The sequence below is a fragment of the Triticum dicoccoides genome, chromosome 4B, assembly GCF_002162155.2.
Source record: "Triticum dicoccoides isolate Atlit2015 ecotype Zavitan chromosome 4B, WEW_v2.0, whole genome shotgun sequence".
NCBI lineage: Eukaryota > Viridiplantae > Streptophyta > Magnoliopsida > Poales > Poaceae > Triticum > Triticum dicoccoides.
The window spans coordinates 457,146,784-457,163,947 of record NC_041387.1 but is presented as its reverse complement, the minus strand read 5'-3'; positions in this window follow the sequence as shown (position 1 = coordinate 457,163,947).

Here is a 17,164-nt window from a genome sequence, read left to right as displayed (position 1 = left end):
CTAGGAATACTTGAGAAGCTTCTTCTGCACTTGGAGTCTTAGTTGCCTTCTCAGCTCTAGCTTTCTCTTTCTTCTCCTGAGCCTACACAGATGTGGGATGTGATGGATCCATGACAACCACACTATCTTCAAACTCTGGCAGCAGGGGAAGATGTTCCTTGTCCAGAAGATACATGCTCTTGCCCATCTTGGAGTTGATGAGCATATGAATTTGTGGAGCATAGCCAAATGATCTCTTCTGGTCTGCAATAGTCCTCTTGATTGTCTCAACAATCAATGTCATCAGTTTGAACTTTTCAGGCACATCAAACATATGAAGCAGATTTATTGGGTACCCTATGATCATCCTATCATCTCCAGACTTGGGCAGCAAAGTGTGTCTGAGAATTGTGTTGATGGTTGGTAGACCTGACAACATATAATAAACAGACCCAAACTTGTGGGTGTCCAAGGCAGCAGTTGGAATCTCCTTGTACATGTGAGCCATTGAGTCATGTCCTTTCCTTGGCTTAGCATATACATTTGTATCATCCTCAAGCTCTTTGGGGGCATTTATTAGCTTTGCCCACTCAACCACAATTGATTGGTACCTGGTACCCTCTGTCATCCAAACAATTTTACCACCAGGGTAAAAATGTGTTCTGGAGTAGAACTGCATGATTAACTCATCATTCCATGTTGTCAACTTCCGTCCATCAAATGTATCAACTCCTGTAGATTTGAAGCTCTCATGGACTCCTGGGAAATAATCTTCATTGCTATCAATGTACTCGCAGTCGACCCATCTCATGTCATGGACTATTGGCTTCTTGTCAAGCAGCATAGTCTCATAAAAATCTTGTTGTTCCTTTGTGTGGAACATGTAGTCAATAGTTGTTCTCCTTCTAATGGCACATGGGTCATTCTTCCTCCATAGCCTGAGACTTGCATCCTTCATGTGCTTCATGTTTAGCAACAGGGTGAGTGTCATCGTGATCAGGAATCTTGGGCTTCAACTTTCTAAGAACTTGCCCTTCTTCTTCTTCTTCCACTTCAGGCACTGGGGCCTTGTTCATTTCAGCAGCTGATATATTTCTGGTGGATCTCTTTGGGGCTTGAGCAACAGCCTTGGGGCAGATTTGGGCTTTGAAGGAGCAGCCCCTGATCTGATTGCATCCCCCATCAGTTTCTGAGTCTTGGCAGGAGGTGCATCTTGCTCTTCCTCCTCCTCATCAGGATTGCTGGCCATAGTTGGTCTGCCAATAACTCTAGCCATAGTCTTCTTGACCCTTTCCTTTCTTTTCTTTCCTTCACCAGCAGCCTCTTTCTCACTTGGTTCAGCAGAGATTTGAGTTGAGGCTCTGGCTTTGGACATGGGAATCCTTCTTGCTGGAGCTTTTGTCTTTGATCCTGGCTTGAGATTTGCGGCAGTGTCAGTTTCCTTCTTGTCACCTTTCCTCTTGGAAGAGACTTCCTCATCAATCACAAAATCTTCATCCTCAGAATCAGATGTCTTCTTCTTCCTTTACCTAGTTGCACCTTTTGGCAGGTTGCTGGGAGTGCTTCTGCCCCATCATTAGAACTGCTCTCAGAGGGACTAGTTCCCTCACTCATTTGAACCTGTTCCTCTGACATATTCTGGCTGTCACTGTTGTCAGACATGCTGCAAGCTGAAAGCTAACCCTGTGAATAGATATAGATGAGATAGAGTGGATGAGCATCACAAAGTGCAGAGATTTTGCAAAACAAATGAGCCAAAAACTTAGTTTTATTTTATTGCTGAAGTCATTTCAGAGCTAACGATTTGCTAAACTCGGTGACACCGAAGCTACATTCAGTGTCTAAACTAGTGAACTCGATCAGACCGGGGCATAGTTCGGTGACACTGGTATTGCTAGGGTTTCACAAAGTTCTGAACTCGGTAACACCGATTTACGAGTTTCGGTCGGACCAAAAATCACAGTGCAATGGCCTAGGCCGAATCGGTGGGATCGATTTCTACAACTCGGTTGGTCCGAGATGAATTCGGCGGAAACCTAACCCTAAATTTTTGAATTAAAACTAATTTAAAGGAAGTTTTTGCTGCATAGAATAGTTTCAATCGTGGCAAGAATCATGGCATTATCTTTGTGCTAAGAATCAGAGTGAGAAAGCACAAAGGATCGAACTCATACCCTAACTTGGCGGTGAGTTCGCTATGGCGACAACGGTGGATGAGATCCCATTGACAGCGGCAGAGACCATCGGCAGGAGGACGCTGGCGACGGAGGCGACAATCCGGAGACCTGGAGTTGGTAGAGCTGGACAGGGCGGGCGAAGGGTTTTCAGAGAATTTTCCAAAAATTCGACCCGTGGGTATATATATACAGACCCTGTCGGTGAGACCAAGTGGAACAACTCGGTGGCACCGAGATGCAGAATCGCAAGCGGTTACTGCAACTCGGTGAGACCAAAGTGTTCAAATCGGTTGCATCGAGATTGAAACCTAGATCAACTTAATGAACTCGTTGTGACCGGAAGGAATGAATCGGTCAGACCAAGATGCGTCAAGAGGTTTTGGAAGTTTAAGCATATGATGAATTGGTGGCTCTGAGTGCTCCTCACCCAGAGGGTTTGAATCTGACTTGATCAAACTTTGTGATGTAGCATGAATAGAGTTTGAGATGAGAAAAGCATAGATAGCTAGAGGTAGTACTTAGGCATTCTTGTCCATCCATTTGGCAAAAGGAAAGACCAAACAATCAAAACAACAAATGGATGTCCTCGAATGGAGAAAATTATGCAACCAACATGCTCACACAATAAGATAGCAAATGAAATATGTGGAAAACATGAACAAACACTCTAGAATCTATCAAGCAATTGGCGATGACTAGGTCATCTATATATGAGTATATTGACTTAGGAGTTAAATGAGAACATGTGAACATAGGTCATACTCATCGTTTAAGCACAAGTGGGGTTACCACTTTTACATAAAGCATTGTTGTGTTCACACCATTAGAGTTTCTTTAGCTCAAATCTTAGAGTAAAGCTCCCCCTAGATGTGACATCCCCTTTTAGAGGGATGAACTAACCTTGGGTTTTATCGATGATGACTTCATGTAGGTGTTGAAGATGTGGATGCTCAATGTTGATGTAGATCATTTGGAGCAATCCTTTGGAGTGAGTTGCACTTTCAATACCTACATGGGTTAGTCCCACAAGGAACAAGCAAGGATATCAATAGACATAGAGTGAAGTACACACATGATGATGTCCATGAAAGCAATTAGGTTACCTTGTTCCTTGACTTACTATCAAGAGGGTTTGTGACTCCTTGAACTAGTGCAAGATGTGGAAGTTGATTGCACTTGTTCTTGCCAATGTGAATATGAGTGAAGTATGTTATCGGAGTTACCCTCAAGAACTCTCTAGTTCATCTTCTTCGGGATCCACATCATCTTGATGGGAATCCTTAGGGTTGTAGATGTACTTAATGAAGTAGAACTTGAGGTAGACTTGGGAACCCACTTAACCAAGGCCTTTGGAGCTTCTTCAAATACATCAATCTCCTCTTGAAGCTTATCCTTGCCTTTTAGCTTGTGGTCTTGTGGTGGAAGATCATCTTGAGCTTGTGTCCCCTTGAAGGAAGTAGGATCATACTTCTCCTGTTGAGGAACAAACTTCGTCTTGGGGTATTGATCTTCTTCCCACTCAACTCCATTGTCATTGAAATTTCGTTCAAAGCCAACACCTTGATTCTTCCGATGCCTTCCTTGCTTGCGTACAGTTTCCTCAAATTGCTTACTTCCGGCAAGGCTCTTGTAAACACCTTTCTCTATAATTCCCTTCAATAAGCTATTTTCTTGCTCAAGTGTAACTTGGCTAAGAGAATCATTAGTGGAATCAAGAGAACTACTAGAACCAACAATATTGGATTTAGCATGATTATTGTTACTGCTAGAAGAAGAATCTTTCTTACTCTTGTTGCTAGATTTTACTTGTGGCATGTAAGTAGACAAGAGTAAATGCTTTGGCAATGTAAGAATAACTTTTCTTTCGAAGATCATCATTGATGGCTTTTAAGAACTCATGTTCTTGCTCTAGGTTCAGCTTCTCGAAGCGTAGCTTCTCATGAGTTTTTAAAAGTTCTCGATGATTTTATAAAGTAGTTTCATGAGCTAACTTAATAGTGTTTAGTTCTTTAGTTAGACGCTCAGTCTCCTTCTTATCATTGTCATTCTTTTCATCTTGATTAGCATGATTAATAGCAATTTCATCATAGCTTTCATCACTAGCATTGTCAACAAGTAAATCATCATCACCTAGAAAATCATCTTCATCACTATTTGAAATCAAAATACTTGGGGTGTGATACCTTGGGGCCTTTAGCCATGAAGCATCTTCCAATTCCTTCATTTGGTGAGTCAAATATGTCATAGGAGTTGGTTGACACAAGTGCAAGACCGGCAACACCTTCATCTTGAGTATATTCAGATTTGGAGTGATAACTTCTCTCGGAGTGGTGGTCAGAGTCAGAACTGGATACCCATTCACCAACATGAGCTTGATGTCTTTGTTTTGTGTAGCTCTTTAATGACTTGTCCTTCCTTTCCGAATCCTTGCTTCTGCGAGAGGTTCTTCGTTCATAACGATCATCTCTACTCGTTCTCTCTCTTGGAGGTGATTCTTCTCTTCTACTTCTTATTTTAGGTGAGTCTTATCTTCTTTTGTAGGGAACCGTACACTCATTGGAGTAGCGTTCGGGTCTTCCACAATTGTAGCAGTTTCGCTCACGACTAGAAGATCTTTTGTCATGGTAGGATCTTGACTTGGAGCTTCTTTCTTTGCTTCTACTCTTGTAGAATTTGTTGAAGTTCTTCACCATTAAGCTCAATTCCTCATTGAAGACTTGTTTTTCACTTGATGTTGCAGGAGAATCACATGTGGCTTTATATGCACCACTAGACTTGTTGTGAAGCTCTTCTTTATCCTTGAGTGACATCTCATGAGCAACAGTTCTTCTAATGACTTACATTGGCTTGAGATCTTTGTAATTGGGCATCATTTAAATCAATGTGCACACAGTATCATATTTTCCATCCAAGGCTCTTAGGATCTTCTTGATGATGAATCTGTCAGTCATCTCTTCACTTCATTTGTGATGAGAGCAAGCCTAGAGTACATTTCAACGACACCTTCACCATCCTTCATTTTGAACTTGTCAAGTTGACTTTGAAGCACATCGAACTTGGATTCCTTGACGGACTCGGTAACTTCGTGCATATCAATCAAAGTATCCCAAATTTCCTTTGAATTCTCAAGACGGCTGATTTTGTTGAATTCTTCGGGGCACAATCCATTGAAGAGGATATCGTAAGCTTGAGTGTTGTATTGTAGCATCTTCAATTCTTTCGCAGTTGCTTCACGATTTGGTTCTCTCCCATCAAAGAATTCACCTTGCAAACGAATGCACACAATAGCCCAAACGGCGGGGTTATGTCCAAGGAAATGGATTTTCATCTTATGCTTCGGACTAGCAAAATTAGTACCATCAAATAAGGACCTCTACGGTGGTAATTTCCCTCGCTAGACGCCATACTCTCCTAGGTTGTGAAACCAAGGCTATGATCACCAAAGCTATGGAAATCAAGGCAAATGGAGACCAAAGCTCTAATGCCACTTGTCGGATCAAAAGTATGTCTAGAGCGAGGGGGGGTGATTAGACTACTGATAACCCACAAGTATAGGGGATCGCAATAGTTTTCGAGGGTAGAGTATTCAACCCAAATTTATTGATTCGACACAAGGGGAGCCAAAGAATATTCTCAAGTATTAGCAGTTGAGTTATCTATTCAACCACACCTGGATAACTTAGTATCTGCAGCAAAGTATTTAGTAGCAAAGTAGTATGATAGTAATGGTAACAGTGATAAAAGTAACGGTAGCAGATTTGTACCAGTTGTAACAGTAGCAACGGTAAAGTAAATAAGCAAAGAACAATATGTGAAAAACTCGTAGGCATTGGATCAGTGATGGATAATTATGTCGGATGCGATTCCTCATGTAATAGTTATAACATAGGGTGACACGGAACTAGCTCCAGTTCATCAATGTAATGTAGGCATGTATTTCGAATATAGTCATACGTGCTTATGGAAAAAGAACTTGCATGACATCTTTTGTCCTACCCTCCCGTGGCAGCGGGGTCCTAATGGAAACTAAGGGATATTAAGGCCTCCTTTAATAGAGAACCAGACCAAAGCATTAGCACTTAGTGAATACATGAACTCCTCAAACTACGGTCATCACCGAGAAGTATCCCGATTATTGTCATTTCGGGGTTGTCGGATCATAACACATAATAGGTGACTATAGACTTTCAAGATAGGATCAAGAACTCACATATATTCATGAAAACATAATAGGTTCATATCTAAAATCATGGCACTCGGGCCCTAGTGACAAGCATTAAGCATAGCAAAGTCGTAGCAACATCAATCTGAGAACATAGTGGATACTAGGGATCAAACCCTAACAAAACTAACTTGATTACATGGTAAATCTCATCCAACCCATCACCGTCCAGCAAGCCTATGATGGAATTACTCACGCACGGCGGTGAGCATCATGAAATTGGTGATGGAGGATGGTTGATGATGACGATGGCGACGAATCCCCCTCTCCGGAGCCCTGAACGGACTCCAGATCAGCCCTCCCGAGAGAGATTAGGGCTTGGCGGCGGCTCCGTATTGTAAAACGTGATGAAACTTTCTCTCTGATTTTTTTCTCCGCGAAAGAGAATATATGGAGTTGGACTTGAGGTCGGTGGACATCCAGGGCGCCCACGAGGCAGGGGGCGCACCCCCGACCCTCGTGGACAGGGTGTGGCCCCCTTGGCCTTGATTCTTTCGCCAGTATTTTTTATATTTTCTGAAAAGTTGCTCCGTGGATTTTCAGGTCGTTCCGAGAACTTTTATTTCTGCACAAAAATAACACCATGGCAGTTCTACTGAAAATAGCGTTAGTCCGGGTTAGTTTCATTCAAATCATGCAAGTTAGAGTCCAAAACAAGGGCAAAAGTGTTTGGAAAAGTAGATACGTTGGAGACGTATCAACTCCCCCAAGCTTAAACCTTTGCTTGTCCTCAAGCAATTCAGTTGACAAACTGAAAGTGATAAAAAAAACTTTCACAAACTCTGTTTGCTCTTGTTGTTGTAAATATGTAAAGCCAGCATTCAAGTTTTCAGCAAAGATTATGAACTAACCATATTCACAATAACACTTAGGTCTCATGTTTACTCATATCAATGGCATAATCAACTAGCGAGCAATAATAATAAATCTCGGATGACAACACTTTCTCAAAACAATCATAATATGATATAATAGAATGGTATCTCGCTAGCCCTTTCTGAGACCGCAAAATATAAATGCAGAGCACCTTTAAAGATCAAGGACTGACTAAACATTGTAATTCATGGTAAAAGAGATCCAGTCAAGTCATACCCAATATAAACTAATAGTAATGCATGCAAATGATAGTGGTGCTCTCCAGCGGGTGCTTTTTAATAAGAGGGTGATGACTCAGCATAAAAGTAAATATATAGGCCCTTTGCAGAGGGAAGCAGGGATTTGTAGAGGTGCCAGAGCTCGATTTTAAAATAGAGATGAATAACATTTTGAGCGGTATACTTTCACTGTCAACGCAACAACTATGAGATCTCGATATCTTCCATGCTACATACATTATAGTAGTTCCCAAATAGAATGGTAAAGTTTATACTCCCCCACCACCAACAAACATCAATCCATGGCTTGCCCGAAACAACGGGTGCCTCCAACTAGCAACAATCCTGGGGGAGTTTTGTTTAATTGTTTTGATTTGATTTGATCTTTTTGATCATGGGACTGGGCATCCCGGTTACCAGCCATTTTCTCGTGAATGAGGAGCAGAGTCCACTCCCCTTGAGAATAACCCACCTAGCATGGAAGATACAGACAACCCTAGTTGATACATGAGGTGCTCGAGCATACACAACAGAATTTCATTTGAAGGTTTGGAGTTTGTCACATACAAATTTACTTGGAACGGCATGTAGATACCGCATATAGGAAGGTATGGTGGACTCATATGGAATAACTTTGGGGTTTATGGAGTTTGGATGCACAAGTAGTATTCTCGCTTAGTACAGGTGAAGGCTAGCAAAAGACTGGGAAGCGACCAACTGAGAGAGCGACAACAGTCATGAACATGCATTAAAATTAATCAACACTGAGTGCAAGCATGAGTGGGATATAATTCACCATGAACATAAATATCGTGAAGGCTATGTTGATTTTGTTTCAACTACATGCGTGAACATGTGCCAAGTCGAGTCACTCAATTCATTCAAAGGAGGATACCACCCTATCATACCACATCACAACCATTTTAATAGCATGTTGGCACGCAAGGTAAACCATTATAAGCTCCTAGCTAATTAAGCATGGCATAAGCAACTATAATCTCTAATTCTCATTGCAAACATGTTTATTCATAATGGGCTGAATAAGGAACGATGAACTCATCATATTTACAAAAACAAGAGAGGTCGAGTTACCATCTTCTCTCATCTCAGCCAGTCCATCATATATCGTCATTATTGCCTTTCACTTGCACAACCGAACGGTGTGTATAATAATAATAGTCCACGTGCATTGGACTAAGCTGGAATCTGCAAGCATTCAATTCAAGGGAGAAGACAAGGTAATATGGGCTCTTGGTTAAATCAACAATCATGCATATAAGAGCCACTAAACTTTTTCATTATGGTCTTCTCCTCTCGACCCCCAAAGGAAAGAAAATAAAATAAAACTATTTACACGGGAAAGCTCCCAACAAGCAAAAGAAGAACGATAAATCTTTTTGGGTTTTCTTTTAATTGCTACTACAAGCATGGAAATCAAACTAACTAATTTTTTTGGTTTTTCTTAAGGTTTATCAAACACACAAGAAGAAAGCTAGAAAAGGAGATTAAACTAGCATGGATAGTACAACGAAAAAGTATGAGCACCGACAACTAGAATGAGTGTGTGTGAACATGAATGTAATGTCGGTGAGAAATACGTACTCCCCAAGCTTAGGCTTTTGGCCTAAGTTGGTTTATGGCCATGGGTAGCCTGGCTGATATCCGAAGTTGTAACTGGGGTCGTACTGAGATATAGCAGCCATTGCCTACTGGGCTGCAGCATGGCGGCGAGCTGCCTCCGTCCTTCTCTCGTACTCGTTTGCCTCCTCCCTGGTGATAACATATCTTCCTTTTGCCTGATAATCAAAAAGGGCAGGAGCAGGGAGTAATATGGACAGCGCGACGTCTGTCAAAGATTAGTCGATACTGGAGGAATTGTTCATTCCTCTCAAGAAAATGATGATTAACCATGGCATTATAATCTAAATAAGTGGGAGGCAACTCCCTATCATTTTCGTGTGCAGGTATGCCAAGATAACTAGCCACACGGGTCTCATAAATCCCTCCAAACAAGTCTCCAACTAAACCATAATTATGCAACCCACGTGCAACAATTGCCCCCAAGTTCTAATCTTTATTACCTAATACATCACTCTTGAGAACACAAAGATCAGGGACATACATGTGACATGCTTCATCCTTACCATTAATGCATCTACCAATGAAGAGAGCAAAATAATGTATAGCAGGAAACTGAATGCTCCCTATGGTAGCTTGTGCTATATCTCTAGATTCTCCCACAATGATACTAGCAAGAAAGTCTATATTCAGATTTACGGGGTTCATTAACACTACCCCACTGTGGGAGTTTGCAAGCAGTAGTAAAATCTTCTAGGTCCATGGTATATGATTGATCATAAATATCAAATAGGACACTTTGAGAATTATGCGAAGATGAAAATTTAAACCTTCTCACGAATGAATCGGTCAAATAGTAGTACTGAGGACACTTATCTTGCATGAAGTCCTCAAGATCAGCATTACGCACATATGCATCAAATTCATCCTTGATACCTACATTGACCATAAATTCTTCTGGCAGCCATTCACAAGGCCGCACGTCAGCTTCCCTTGGTGGTTCATCGTCTTGTTCACGCATAGCGCGCCTGGGTCCTTTCTTTACTGAAGAACCACCTTGATACATTTTCCTAGACATATTTCTTCCTCTGGAAAATTTCTGAAATTTTTAGTAACTCAAAATAAAAGTGAATCAAACTAAACAAGATTGATAGCAACTACTCCCACAAGTGCCTAGAGCCTATATCATGCATTAGAATTACTTGGGACCTCATAAATTTGGCATGCAAGCTTAAGAACAGGGTCACCTAGGTAGCAAAAAATTGCACTGAATAAAGCACTAGAACAAAAACTAATTGGACCGTTGGAGGAGTCACATACCAAGGAACAATCTCTCAAAGCAGTTTTGTGAATGGAGCTTTGAGCAAGGAGATCGAAAAAATCGCAGCAAAATGAGCTAGAACTCGTGCTTGAGCTGGATGGGGATTTTTTTTGGGAAGAAGATGGAGTGTGTGGGTGCAGGAATAAGTGGAGGGGGCCACCATGGGGCCACGAGGTAGGGGGACGTGCCCTGGACCCTCGTGGCCAGGTGACAGCTCCCCCTGCTGTGTTCTCAGTGCCTAAAATCCTCAAATATTCCAGAAAAAATCATACTAAATTGGCAGGGCATTTGGAGAACTTTTATTTTCGGGTATTTTTTATTGCATGGATAATTCAGAAAACATACAGAAAATACTATTTTTACTTTATTTAATCTAAATAACAGAAAGTAAAAAGAGGGTACAGAAGGTTGTGCCTTCTAGTTTATGCTCATCAAAAGGAATCCACTAACAAGGTTGATCAAGTCTTGTTAACAAACTCATTCCGAATAACATGGAACTGGAGAAATTTCGAATAACACTTGGTTACCTCAACGGGGATATGCACATCCCCAATAATAAGAATATCATATTTCTTCTTGACTATAGGAAGAGGAAGTTCAAAACCTTGGAATTTTTCCAATAGAATTGATGCTATGAACTTGAGGTTGTTTCCTCGGAAAGTGTACCGTATGCTCATTACCATTAACATGAAAAGTGACATTGCCTTTGTTGCAATCAATAACAGCCCCTGCAGTATTCAAAAAGGGTCTACCAAGGATAATCGACATACTAGCGTCCTCGGGAATATCAAGAATAACAAAGTCCGTTAAGATAGTGACATTTGCAACTACAACAGGCACATCCTCCCAAATACCGGCAGGTATAGCAGTTGATTTATCAGCCATTTGCAAAGATATTTCAGTAGGTGTCAACTTATTCAATTCAAGTCTACGATATAAAGAGAGAGGCATAACACTAACACCGGCTCCAAGATCACATAAAGCAGTTTTAACATAGTTTCTTTTAATGGAGCATGGTATAGTTGGTACTCTAGGATCTCCAAGTTTCTTTGGTATTCCACCCTTAAAAGTATAATTAGCAAGCATAGTGGAAATTTCAGCTTCCGGTATCTTTCTTCTATTTGTAATAATATCCTTCATGTATTTAGCATAAGGATTTACTTTAAGCATATCAGTTAAGCGCATACGTAAGAAGATAGGTCTAATCATTTCAGCAAAGCGCTCAAAATCCTCACCATCCTTTTTCTTGGATGGCTTAGGAGGAAAAGGCATGGGTTTCTGAACCCATGGTTCTCTTTCTTTACCATGCTTCCTAGCAACAAAGTCTTTCTTATCATAACGTTGATTCTTTGATTGTGGGTTATCAAGATCAACAACAGGTTCAATCTCTACATCATTATTATTGCTAGGTTGAGCATCAACATGAACATTATCATTAACATTATCACTAGGTTCATGTTCATCACCAGATTGTGTTTCAGCATCAGAAATAGAAATATCATTGGGATTCTCAGGTGTGTCTACAACAGGTTCACTAGAAGCATGCAAAGTCCTATCATTTTTCTTTTTCTTCTTTTTAGAAGGACTAGGTGCATCTAAATTATTCCTCTGAGAATCTTGCTCAATTCTCTTAGGGTGGCCTTCAGGATACAAAGGTTCCTGAGTCATTTTACCCGTTCTAGTAGCCACTCTAACAGCAAAGTCATGTTTATTATTTTATTCATTGAGTAAATCACTTTGAGCTTTAAGTACTTGTTCTGCTTGAGTGGTAACCATAGAAGCATATTTGCTAATGATTTTAAGTTCACCTTTAACTCTAGCCATATAATCACTCAAGCGTCCAATCATGTAAGCATTACTCTTTAATTCTCTACCAACATAAGCATTGAAGTTTTCTTGTCTAGCCATAAAGTCATCAAATTCATCTAAACATTGGCTAGGGAACTTAGTAGACGGGATTTCTACTTTATCATATTTATAGAGAGAATTTACCTTTACTACCTGTGTCGGGTTATCAAGACCATGTATTTCTTCAATAGGTGGTAAATTAAGACCATGTATTTCTTCAACAGGAGGTAAATTCTTAACATCTTCAGCTTTAATACCTTTTTCTTTCATAGATTTCTTTGCCTCTTGCATATCTTCAAGACTAAGAAATAGAACACCTCTCTTTTTCGGAGTAGGTTTAGGAATTGGCTCAGGAATTGGCTCAGGAAGAGTCCAATTATTTTCATTAGTCAACATATTATTCAATAACAATCCAGCTTGATCGTCTATTCTTTCCCTGAAAACACAACCAGCACAACTATCCAAGTGGTCCTTGGAAGCATCAGTTAGTCCATTATAAAAGATATCAAGTATTTCATTTTTCTTAAGAGGATAATCAGGCAAAGCATTAAGTAACCGGAGAAGCCTCCCCCAAGCTTGTGGGAGACTCTCTTCTTCAATTTGGACAAAATTATATATTTCCCTCAAGGCAGCTTGTTTCTTATGAGCAGGGAAATATTTAGCAGAGAAGCAATAAATCATATCCTGGGGACTACGCACACAACCACGATCAAGAGAATTAAACCAAGTTTTAGCATCACCCTTTAATGAGAATGGAAATATCTTAAGGATATAATAGTAGCGAGATTTCTCATCATTAGTGAACACGCTGGCTATATCATTTAACTTGGTAAGATGTGCCACAATAGTTTCAGATTCATTGCCATAAAAAGGATCGGATTCAACCAAAGTAATTATCTCAGGATCGACGGAGAAATCTTAATCCTTATCAGTAACAAAGATAGGTGAAGTAGCAAAAGCAGGGTCATATTTCATTCTAGCATTCACAGATTTCTGTTTCAGTTTAGCTAATAACTTCTTAAGATCAAATCTATCATTGCAAGCAAGAAAATCTCTAGCAGTTTCTTCATCCATAACGTAACCCTCAGGAACAACAGGCAATTCATATTTAGGGGGAGAACCTTCATCATCACTATCTTCAATAATATCATCTTCAATAATTTCATTCTCTCTAACCCTAGCTAGTTGTTCATCAAGAAATTCACCTAATGGCAAGTAGTATCAAGCAAAGAAGTAGTTTCATCATAAGTATCATGCATAGTAGAAGTGGCATCATCAATAACATGCGACATATCAGAATTAATAGCAGAAGCAGGGGTAGGTGTCGCAAGCTTACTCAAAACATAAGGAGAATCTAGTGCAGAGCTAGATGGCAGTTCCTTACCTCCCCTCGTAGTTGAGGGAAAAATCTTAGTTCTTTCATCTTTCAAGTTCCTCATAGTGACCAACAGATATAAATCCCAAGTGACTCAAAGAATAGAGCTATGCTCCCCGGCAACAGCGCCAGAAAATAGTCTTGATAACCCACAAGTACAGGGGATCGCAACAGTTTTCGAGGGTAGAGTATTCAACCCAGATTTATTGATTCGACACAAGGGGAGCTAAAGAATATTCTCAAGTATTTGCAGTTGAGTTATCAATTCAACCACACCTGGATAACTTAGTATCTGCAGCAAAGTATTTAGTAGCAAAGTAGTATGATAGTAATGGTAACAGTGATAAAAGTAACGGTAGCAGATTTGTACCAGTTGTAACAGTAGCAACGGTAAAGTAAATAAGCAAAGCACAATATGTGAAAAGATCGTAGGCATTGGATCAGTGATGGATAATTATGTCGGATGCGATTCCTCATGTAATAGTTATAACATAGGGTGACACATAACCAGCTCCAGTTCATCAATGTAATGTAGGCATGTATTCCAAATATCATGCTTATGGAAAAGAACTTGCATGACATCTTTTGTCCTACCCTCCCGTGGCAGCGGGGTCCTAATGGAAACTAGGGGATATTAAGGCCTCCTTTTAATAGAGAACCGGACCAAAGCATTAGAACTTAGTGAATACATGAACTCCTCAAACTATGGTCATCACCGAGAAGTATCCGATTATTGTCACTTCGGGGTTGTCGGATCATAACACATAATAGGTGACTACTTGCAAGATAGGATCAAGAACTCACATATATTCATGAAAACATAATAGGTTCATATCTGAAATCATGGCACTTGGGCCCTAGTGACAAGCATTAAGCATAGCAAAGTCATAGCAACATCAATCTCAGAACATAGTGGATACTAGGGATCAAACCCTAACAAAACTAACTTGATTACATGGTAAATCTCATCCAACCCATCACCGTCCAGCAAGCCTACGATGGAGTTACTCACGCACGGCGGTGAGCATCATGAAATTGGTGATGGAGGATGGTTGATGATGACGACAACGACAAATCCCCCGCTCTGGAGCCCCGAACGGACTCCAGATCAGCCCTCCCGAGAGAGATTAGGGCTTGGCGGCAGCTCCGTATCATAAAACGTGATGAAACTTTCTCTCTAATTTTTTCTCCATGAAAGAGAATATATGGAGTTAGAGTTGAGGTCGATGGACATCCAGGGGGCCCACGAGGCAGGGGGCGCGCCCAGGGGGAGGGGGCGCGCCCAGGGGGAGGGGGCGCGCCCCCCACCCTCATGGACAGGGTGTGGGGCCCCTGGCCTTGATTCTTTTGCCAGTATTTTTTATATTTTCTGAAAAGTTGCTCCGTGGATTTTCAGGTCATTCTGAGAACTTCTATTTCTGTACAAAAATTAACACCATGGCAGTTCTGCTGAAAACAACGTCAGTCCGTGTTAGTTTCATTCAAATCATGCAAGTTAGAGTCCAAAACAAGGGCAAAAGTATTTGGAAAAGTAGATACATTGGAGACGTATCAACTACTTGACCAAATAAAAATCTAGCCTTTTCCCAATTTTATATCTTGGCAGATTTTAGCAACTTAACACAAGTCAAGCAATCAACCTACACATGCAATTCTAAGAGTATAGCAAAGGAATGTAAATCATTGCATATGAAGGTAAAGGGAGGAGTTTGGAGGGAGCAAATGCAATATAGATACGGAGATTTTTGGCGTGGTTCCGATAGGTGGTGCTATCGTACATCCACATTGATGGAGACTTCAACCCACGAAGGGTAACGATTGCACGAGTCCACGGAGGGCTCCACCCACGAAGGGTCCATGAAGAAGCAACCTTTGTCTACCCCACCATGGCCATCGCTCACGAAGGACTTGCCTCACTTGGGTAGATCTTCATGGAGTAGGTGATCTCCTTGCCCTTACAAACTCCTTGGTTCAACTCCACGATCTAGACGGAGGCTCCCAGGTGACACCTAACCAATCTAGGAGACACCACTCTCCGAAAGGTAGTAGATGGTGTGTTGATGACGAACTCCTTGCTCTTGTGCTTCAAATGATAGTCTCCCCAACACTCAACTCTCTCTCTCATAGATTTGGCTATGGCGGAAAGATGATTTGAGTGGAAAGCAACTTGGGGAAGGTTAGAGATCAAGATTCATATGGTTGAATTGGAATGTCGTGGTGTCAACACATGAGTAGGTGGTTCTCTCTCAGAAAATGAGTAGTGGAAGTGTAGGCACGTTCTGATGGCTCTCTCACTAATGGAGAAGGGGATGGAGGGGTATATATAGCCTCCACATAAAATCTAACCATTACACACAAATTCCCAAACTCGATGGGACCGAATGGTTAAACTCGGTCAAACCGATTTGGTTCAAAATGTGAACGTTAGGCATTTCGGTGGGACCGACAACATCAACTCGGTGAGACCGATGCGCTAGGGTTAGGGCAAAACCTCATCTCGGTGAGACCGATCACATGAACTCGGTAAGACCATTTCAGTAATAAGCAAACAGAGACTTGGTCAGGCAAACTCGGTGGGACCGATCGCTCATCTTGGTTAGACCGAAACGTCACGAAAAGGAAACAGAGAGTTTGCAATGCCAACTCGGTGGGACCGATCGCTCACTTTGGTTAGACCGAAACGTTACGAAGGGAAACAAAGAGTTTGCATTCCCATCTCAGTGAGACCGAGATCCCTATCGATGAGACCGAACTGATTAGGGTTTTTGGATATGGCTATGTCAAGTGAACTCGGTGGCGCCGGATGAATCAAATCGGTGGGCCGAGTTTAACTTTAGGTTTAGGACATATGTGGAAATGAAAAAGTGGTTGAGGGATTTTGGAGCATATCACTAAGCATTTTGAGCAAGCAAGCCATTAAGCAACACCTCATCCCCTTTTAATAGTATTGGCTTTTCTTATAGACTCAATGTGATCTTGGATCACTAAAATGAAAATGTAGAGTCTTGAGCTTTTGCCAATATGTGTCCTTAGCATTTTGAGGGGTCCACATCTCTAGTCCATGCCATACCAATCATTGAACTTTCCTAAACATTGATCTTGAAAGAATAATAGTTCAATGAGCTATATGTTGTTATGAATTACCAAAACTACCTAGGGATTAGTTGCTCTTTCACATCCCCACAAACCGGTGGTTGAATACTGCGGTGGTTCATGGCAGGGTGGACTACACGAGCATGCCGCTCGGCATTGGCAGAAGACCAAGGACCAACCATGAGGAGGGTGCACGGGAACCTATCAGGTTCTACGTGCAGAGCCATGACCGGGAGGACATCGCCATGCTCGTCATCCCGCCCGCCTTCAGGCCAGTGATGAAGCAATGGATGGTGCGAGTTCTGGGTCCAGGCGTAGATGTTCAAGGGGCACATGGTACTCGGGCACGGCTGGGAGTACTTCTGCCGCCGACACAAGATCGTCCCCGACAACCTCCTAGTCTTCAGGCTCTCCATGCTGGGGCCGAAGGTGCATATCTTCAACGCCAACACCTTGAACATCTGCATGGTCCGGTGC